Genomic DNA, 9,507 nt, shown 5'->3' on the forward strand with positions numbered 1-9,507 from the left:
TGCTGATTCCCGCGCTGGCGCCACGTGATAATTCATTTAGTTCATTCGGTTACTTTGCGACAAAGCGACGTGGTGTGTTTGGAATTGCAGCTCTAATTTTCCCCGACACTATACGGGCAGTGATTAATTCTCGGCAAACCAACTAAATTCATTTCCAGAATTCACGAAAATGCATGGCGAAGGGAACGTATAGGTCGTCTAGTCTAACGCATAGTCACTTGTTGCTTATGTCGCACTAAAAAATTAACTGTAGGTAAAGTTGAATACTATTCAGTAAACACGTTAATCTCATGAAAAGTTGTTGCATTCACCCGCTTCTTGGATATTTTCGAATTAGGCGTACATGTACCTAAGCTTGTTATGTTCGCAATATTGGAAAAGTTTAGCAAAGAATACAGGATTAGAAAAGTTGTAGACGGTACTGAGACGACGGGACATAAACTTACAATTGTGTATCTAAAGCCGACCTACATCCTGAGTTTTGTCGATGTTCGTTTGTTGTTCCATGCCCGATACACATTAGTCTATCGCGTGCAGTGACGTCACGAATACGTATTGTACGACAGATTAGATTTCGCCGTTATGGTAATCCATTTTATACGGGAAATATTTAAATTCATAGAAGTACTCATTAATTTTAAGCTTGGGGGAACTTGAATTTATTCGGAAAAGTTTCGTGAGCCTGAGGAAGGGAAACTTCGGCTAGTAGTTATTTCAACTTCGAATTCTTCTCGGTACAGTACCCACCACAATACCGCTTTATTTTAAGAGCTCGTCTTGTTTTGTTGTTCAAGTTTCTACAACAACACAGCGATCTCGAGCACGTTGTTAAACGATGAAGTAATTTCTGGGCCTTTCAGTTATTCAATTATTGTAACTTGAAGTCTTTGTAAGTATCAAAAAATAAATACAATAGCTCTGTTTTTATAAAACGTTGAAATTTTTATTTTCAGACATTGTACGAACTCCGTATATCCGTGCATGGAATTTTGTGACCAATCGGTGTTGGCTTGCTACGCAGTGTATTTGTTAGGATTTTAATCTCTCAATTGATTTGGGTGCAAACAATCCAACTTCCATTATATAAACAAGCAGTGTGCCCGACGGTGATAAACATTTAAATATACCAAGTTACGACAAAATAATTGCGTTTCCATTTGGATATGTGAGCGAGTCCAGCTTGTAACGAACGGGGAGAGCGAATGAAGCGGACCGCGAAACCTTCAAATTGAATTTTAAGCATCCAATTTGTTTGCGCGGTGGTGGCGCCGGTACCGGGTTATATCAACGAGGCATCGTCGCGGCCGCCAGCTGCCGCGCCGCGCCGCCCCTCGCCGTGCCGCCCGCGACGTCCCACACTCGTAAACCGATTTTTGCCCGCCACGCTGTGACCTCGAAAGGGATTTCGCCAAATTATATCCATCTACATACTGCGGTATGGTTTAAGTTACTGTTAATCAGTGTCTATTTAAACCTGTCGCACTTTGGTATAGAGTAAATAATTAGGTAATATCGCAAAGATGGTTAAAAACTGTTGTTTCAATTTAGTCTCTATAATTTTTTGCTTTTTTTATTAAAAAAAACTGGATTTTAAGTTGAGTGTAATTTAATTGCTTGTGAACAAACGATTAGCCTAATTTTCGTTGTGTTAAATTCTTTCATCTGCTCGTCTAAATAGGTCAGTGAGGTAAGGTCGGTATTTTATATTTCGTGGAACTATTTCACGCTCTCTTGGTATTTCGATCCAATATCAGTTATCTCCAATTCTCAAATTCTCTTCACAGTTGGATGCCGGCGCATTAAATACGAATGAGAATCGTATCCAGAATGGTTTCTACATCATTAGTAATTATTGATTCTTACCCACACTTAATTAAAACGGTTCTCCCTTTCGTAAGCTTTCTAAGACAATGCATGTTTATAAAAACATCTAATGCTAAAATGTTGTCTGTATTTTTTCGCACTACAATTTAACGTTTTGTACTGCTTACTTTAAAAGTATACTTTGGTTTTGCAATAATTCATCTACCAAATCATATTTCGCCGTTAGTCATCTATCCACTTAAATTAGACAATAAGAAAACAAAATAAGGAAGGATTTAATACGCCTACGAAACCAAATATAGCAAATGATTAATGAGTACGGAAGGAAACCAAGATAAAGTGAACTTCAGATTCTAAAGATGTTTACTGAGGCAGCCCACATTGGCTTCGTAAAACTTGCAAATGAACATGTATGAGACGTGTCTAGGTATATGTTGCAGGCGTTTGTCTTGCAGTAAAGAACTTGATTAAGAAGACGTCAATTTAATTAATGAATCAATTATTTTTTACTTTTATTATAATAGGAATAAAAATGGTTGACATTTTTTGAAGCATACTAATAATATGTCGTTAGTGTTAATATGAAGTTATTCTTAGTCTTTAAATAAATATAAAATTTAAAAGAAACGCTGTGTAAACACAAATTACATTACGTAGAAACTGTTAAGACCGCAATACGCGGAAATAGTAATAAAAGTGTTTCCCAACTACGCTTGAGACCGCCAACGCCTTGAAATAAACTTCGGGCTAGTCAGCGCATTAGAAATTCAAAAAAGCTTTACTTCTCAAGTGTCTAAAGACTTGTGCTTCTTACCGCCGCAGTTACAATGAGGTACTAAATTGGACTGTTTTTGTTACTTATTCGGGTCCGAAACTATTCGCGTATACGCGTGAATGAATCGTTATTAAATAAATAATTTATTATAGCATGTAGTTTTTGTAAAGCAGCTAGATATCATTGCTTGCAATTAAGTAGATAAGTCGTAAGCTTTTCTTATTTGCATTCGTACACATGTCTTGAATCAGATATAATACAGAGTTCAGTGTAATAATCAACTAAGTACATTAATACTGCACGTTTAACATTTCACGTGCGTTACTTCTCGCATTTGTCGTGTTGATCCAGTTAATTTGTGTAATATTACCATAAAGAAAGCCCTACAAAGGCAGGCATTATGAGCCATTTCCCAGCATACGAGCAAATGAGGCTCTGTGCAGGTAAGAAAGCGAGGCGGTTGTGTGCCCGCATTACATAATTTACGCCTCTTCAAACACTCACTTTTATTTTACAGCTTACGCGCAGCGCTTTTGATGTGCTAGCAAATTTGCGAGAAGATCTATTTACGTAACCGCCCTTATTGCATTAGTTGTGTTTTTCTCGTGACCCCGGCCTGCAGCGCTCCTATCTATAATAATATTTTGAACAACTTCAAAGTACCTCAACTTGTTTGTTTTTCCTCGGCGATAATAATTACAAAAACGGTTCAAGTATCATTGTTACAAAGGTTGTTCCTTCAAATTGAATAAATAAACGGCTAAGTAGGCAAAATTTCGACGAAGTTCTATAAAAGGTTTCTTCAAAAAGTCGTGTAGCGTTGTACGCAGGTAAAGTAGCTGTTCTTTGAAAGGAATGAATTATTAATACCATCTTTTCTTTGATTAATTACTTAAGTACAATTCTCTGCCAAAAGAGAATTATCAGTAAATTTAATTCATATTTGCATTACCTCACTTGATGACATCAAGAACACACTTGATGAAATAGGTGTACCTATTTGTATAATCACGGCTATAAATAATATAGATCGTTTTGTGAAAAAACACAATGAATACTAATTTCACACTCCTGTTAAATCATTAATTTTACTGATAGATCATATTCTTTACAAAAGATGTTTAAAAAATATTATGATTCTTCAGATAGTTTAAAGATATGATAATTTTATCACGTAAAATGAATATTTCCGCGGATTAGTATGCGGGTGGCGGCTGCAGGTGCGCTGAAAACTGATCGCGGCATACGCCTCTACGTGATGCGCCTTCCAGGACCATGATAAGCCAAATGACCGCATTATCGTCTCACTAAAATTCTTAACGATCATCGGAAAATAGACGAGGGTTTCGCGGCCCGAGCTCTCTAAAACAAATCTCTCTATTAGTAGGAAACTTCGCGTTAGCTCCTTTGATAAAATAAAGACTTTTAAAATAAATAATACATTTAAAATCAACTTATTCGCGATACATAAATACTTTATCGTGGCATTTTAGGACATTTACCGGACCGATTATTCTTAGTAAATATTCCATGATCATTACGTTTTGAGACGTAGGTAGCAACTAATTTTCTTTCAAGCATCTTCATGTTGCTAAGGACATATCAAATTCATTAGGTGTACAAATCAAATATACTGCTGAGTACCTGATTGAACGCTATCCAAGTAACTGCCTACTATGGAAGAAAAATATGAAGTGTGTTCAAGGGATTAGGGATGCGTAGCAAGTTATAAGAATCTACGAAGGAAATGGTTAAAGCTTAATGACATTCGTACGCAGTCAGTAAACAAAGTTTGATAAGTTGTGAGTTTACCCCCGTACAAACATAGGATATTTGGTAAATATTGATGTATTTGCGAACTACGTTAAAACCGTGGAATAACCTCGCGCTAGAGCTACATAGAGCTTGATAAATGAAAATATATGAATGAGTTCAGCATATAACAGTAAAAAAACATTTATGTTTTGGTTAAAGTCAACATACGCGCTGGCTTTAATGTTTAGATTAGATTTGAATGATTTTGGGTTTAGGTTTTATATGTGCTACAAATGATGGCTACTCTTTAGATCAGTAACAAATATCTTGAGAATTGCCATTGAATTCTATATAACATTGTTGTTTTTTTATTCTTGTGTAAGTAAGTTTATAAAACAGGTATGAATTTTAGCTTTTATTTTGTGAAGCTTATGAGGCCACATCACATCACATTATGTTTTCAAAAACTTTACTAAATAATACGATTCCAATTATATTTGATCCCAGCTCGCCAAATCCCAGTAATTGGCACTCTTTTGGGACGTACTTTGCATCAATGCTCGGCATTATTCAGTTCTGTGATTTATTCATAAGCTAATGCCCATAGGGAGGGAATTACATTCCCAACTAATAAAAACTATGTAGATTAGAATTTTATTCTCTCCGGTAAAGAGAAAATATAAATCACCCTATTATTATATTTTTTTAAACGACTCCCGTATTTTAAGCATTGTGTCGCAAGCTTTGCAAACATTCAAGTCACACACTCAAAGAAACTCAGACTCAGGACAAGTATTCGTGGATTTAACAAACGCTTGTCCTATGCGGGGATGTAACCCGCGACTCGTCACGCATAGTACTTACAGTACGCCAGTTATTTATTCTACATATAGTACGACTCCAGCATACTGAAATTGGTTTCAGCCCGGTACCTTCCGGCAAGAGAAGAAAGGATTTAGTTTGCACTAACCCACAAACGCAACATGCTTTTACTAACAGATTTTATTTATTTCAAGGACCCTATTTATATAACAAATTTAACAGGCTACTTAAGGTATATAGTGTAAGCTTAAATAGGTGTAATAGAATGGTAACAGAATACTTACAGTCCCTCAATTACTCAGATACGGAAAAATTGCTAGAAATATTACAATAAACTGTTTAGCTTAGAAATTATAATAATAAGTACAGGTAATGTAATCAGGACAGCTTGTCCTGCTTAGTCTTTTATAATACAATTAAGTGATAGAATTACATTAAAATATCCATCAATCATTTTTCTGCACTGATAACCCGAAACACAGGTTTAAAACAAACCTAGTTCGGGTGTCCCTATATTATCTTTAGACAATCCTTCTCGTATATTATTATGTTTTGGTGTAGATTAACTCCTATGATTATAACTATTAAGATATTTTTACTGGTTTTACATCCGAGTCATTTGTATTCGTACATGTATTTAAGTAATGTGAACTATGTTTTTAATAAATATATATATATATAATAAATATATATATATATAAATATATATATATAGTAGGTTTGGCTTGGTTGCTGAACCAGCCATCACTTATCAGTTCTCAGCCTTAATTATTTTTGTGTCTTCAATGCGTGTGATTAGCAATTATAGTATAGTCTTGTTTTTTCGCTTATTAATTAACTATTTTTATTTGATTAAAAATCTATGTTGGTTGTTACCTTTATTATCATCCAAAAGTTTTATTAAGTTAATACAAAAAACTATTAATGTAATACGTGAGATTTAGTAACATAATTCTAAATCTGTTTTTCTGTGTACAAAACTCAAAACAAAAGCGAAATCAGACATAAAAGGGCTTTAGGAGACTAGCTTTTGTACATTCAATTCAATTTAAAAACTAAAATGGAATTTCTGTTCATTTCAATTTTATTTTAAAACTATAGAAAATACCTTTTTTTATTAAGTCGTGTTTGCAGTGATACTGACATTTTTTTAGACAGTCCTTTAATGTGTTTAGTTGTTGTCACACGGCGTTAGTGTAAACCCTTTGTTGCTTGTTTATTCCTTTGCCAATGACCGTACTTAGATTTTTTAGAAAAGAGTTTTGATTTAAAATTCTTTTATTTAACCGGCAGCCTGTAACCTAAAGCTGTGCTTTGTTTTTTTACTTGTTAGGGTACTTTTCTTTAACCATGATACGTCGATTTTCATTTTTAAAGTGGTAACATTTTGAGCCGCGTTCTTAGTCACTACTTATGTAATTTAACGTTTATGGAACGCTTCTTTCAGGGTTGTTCCACTAGAGAAAAACATTTTGACTTGGATAGTTATACAATGAGAATTTTGTAGATTATGAATTTATATTGACTCTTTAAAAAAATTAGCAAGCTCTAAAGTAGGACTTTAGCAAAGTTGTAACAAAAATTAAATTGTTGGTTGGTGACAAATCAATTTATATTTAGTGGTTTTTTTTTAGCATATTTATATATAACCCTCACTGTTTTGAAACCTACTCGTACGTGACCGGTTTGTTTAAACTTGTGTTTTTTTTATTCAAATCAAAGGCATACAGTTGACAAAAGTCAAAATATCTCCAAGCTGTAAAACTGTTTATTGGCAAATAACAGTTTGTTGGCGATTGCGATGTAAAATATTTTTTTTCCCTAGCCTACTGTGCCCCACTGCTTTGCAAAGGCCTCCCCCAAATCTTTCCATGAAAAAAATTACGTTGTATCTCTTCTCACTCACACTGGTCATGCTCCTAAACTGGAGGGAGTTAGTACTAAACTCTACTACTAGTAGAGAACTGACAATCATAGTCATTTTTTACATTTTAGAATTATTGAAATATGCCAGTTAAGACCGTAGACTTTGTTTTTGAAAAAAACCATTATATAAAAAGAAAAAAACAATAGTTTCTTGAAGAAATAAACTTACAGACGAGTATAATACAAAGTCATGTAAGTTACATTCGTACGCTGTCCACGTATAAACGTTTCGGTGTTATCTCCAGTTTGCACCTCTCCGCAACTTGTATTCTGTTGACTTAAGATAAACACGAGCCCGAGTGCCTTTTTCATATTTGACAATAGTTTTGTTTGACCAGTGTTCGTATCATAAATCACTTATGGAAGTATTTTTATAGTAATAAATAAAAATATTTAAAAAGTATTAAAAATCGTTATTATTTTGGTTGAATATTCTGTTACGTCATTAGTAGTGTTTAGCTCATTTTTCGAATTTGCAGTGCTGTTTTTATATGCTGTACATATCGATTTGAATAATAATCTACTTATTCTAATTTCAAAAAAACATACAATTTTTTTAGGTATTTTTCCGAGCGAAGCGCATAAATTATTGTCGGGGTGTGCGTAGCAGCCCGATTTAGTTTTTAAATATATTTTATCAATTTCAACTTTTGTGAATAGCGAGCGATTCGTTAAAAGTTTAATTCCGGCAGCGAATATGTTTTAAAATAACATTTCTAAATGAAGCAGTGGCGTTTCGCTCACTGTTCAGTTTTGTAGGATCTCCGAGATTAACCAGGATTCTAAATAACGTTAGTGTGACAACTTTGTGTTTCAAACAGTTTTGTTGGGAATCTAAAACAACCTTTCATTTCTAAAGAGTAATCAGGGTTGTGAACAACTTTTGTCCGGACACAAACTTCTCGTTCGCAATAGTTTACCTGGGGCTCCCATCAGCACTGCTGCGGGTTTACAGAGGCCGTACCTTAATATGCATACGTATCTAGTGTTTTCATTTAACTTACGTTGTTTCATTTGTCCATACTGTGTTAATTGGATCTCCCGTAAAATAAGCAAATTGTTCAGAATAATTAATTTCTGTTTTAATAAATCCACTAGTTTTCTTTCTAAACTTATAACTCGCCTAAGGCTATAAATTCGATTTACTCCAAAAAACTAGGACAGTTATATTTTTATCACAAAAAAACTGATAAACAAGAATATTATTTTTTATGAAAAAAGGAAAAGTTCATAAGAGCGGCTCGCGAACAAGCCAGAACCCCTGTGATTAATGATGAACACGACACCATTCAATTTAATTCCAGAAATTCCTGTCCAATAAGATAAAAGGAAAAGTTTTATACCTTTTTTATTTATTTTTAATGAAATCCCTCACTTTGTCGCGTCGAACGGTATGTTTCGTCAATTAAGATGTATTAATGATGAGACGGTCAGAGAGCAAATTGTTACAAAAGTTACTTACCTCCTGCAAATATTAAATATTATGACTACGTAATTTGCTTTTTTATTACTCGGAATGTCATGTAAATACTCTGATATTTACCTCAAACGCTTGATCAGTGTTTAATTGACCACTAAATCTACGTGTTACCAACCACAAAATGTGACATACCTAACTTTGAATGTGAAATCAAATATTCTGTAATGTATTCCGAAAATAATACTAGATTTTTGCGAATACATTTAAACAGAGAATAATTGTGTCCACGTACTTTCCACAAAGACATACGTAAGCAGGTCCCATAATTACGTGTAGGCAATACCTGCCCCTGTCTTTATAAATTGTGCCTCTGACTCAGCTATTTCGCTTCATCAAGCTTTTGACACATGTGTGTGGGTGTCGTGGAGTTATGTGGCAGTGCAAACAGCCTGAGGCCTCTTATGTACCTAAATTTGCTTGAACTGGAATAGATCAAGGGCCGAGTGGCATCTGGTTAGTTTGATTGAAAGGTTTTACGCCAGGCGACTCACGTTTCGTATTTAATCTAGGCGGGCACTCGAGAACAAGTTTCAATCGATTTGGATATGGATTTCCACTCGTGTATAAGTTAGGTATTACTTTACAATGCCGATGCAAGTTTTATTATTATTATATTTTCACCTCGCCGCACAGTATGTAATATAAGCTTAGTTGTGGCCAAGTATAGTTTATGTGTTTATACGATAGCTTTTACTATTTTAGAGGCTAAACAAAGACACCGATGATTTTTTTTAATTAGTTTTGGTTATATTGCAATAACGAGAAAAACCCATAGAAACCATAAAAATGGAATAACTTCCTTCAGATACCTCAGTTACGAATAAATTAAATATCGTCTAATTAAGAAAATGAATAACTATAATAATGCCAAAAAACATATATGATATACTTATAATTAAGGCGTAAAACAAGTTTTTAGCAAAAA

The sequence above is a fragment of the Trichoplusia ni genome, chromosome 15 (genome assembly GCF_003590095.1).
Source record: "Trichoplusia ni isolate ovarian cell line Hi5 chromosome 15, tn1, whole genome shotgun sequence".
Lineage (NCBI taxonomy): Eukaryota > Metazoa > Arthropoda > Insecta > Lepidoptera > Noctuidae > Trichoplusia > Trichoplusia ni.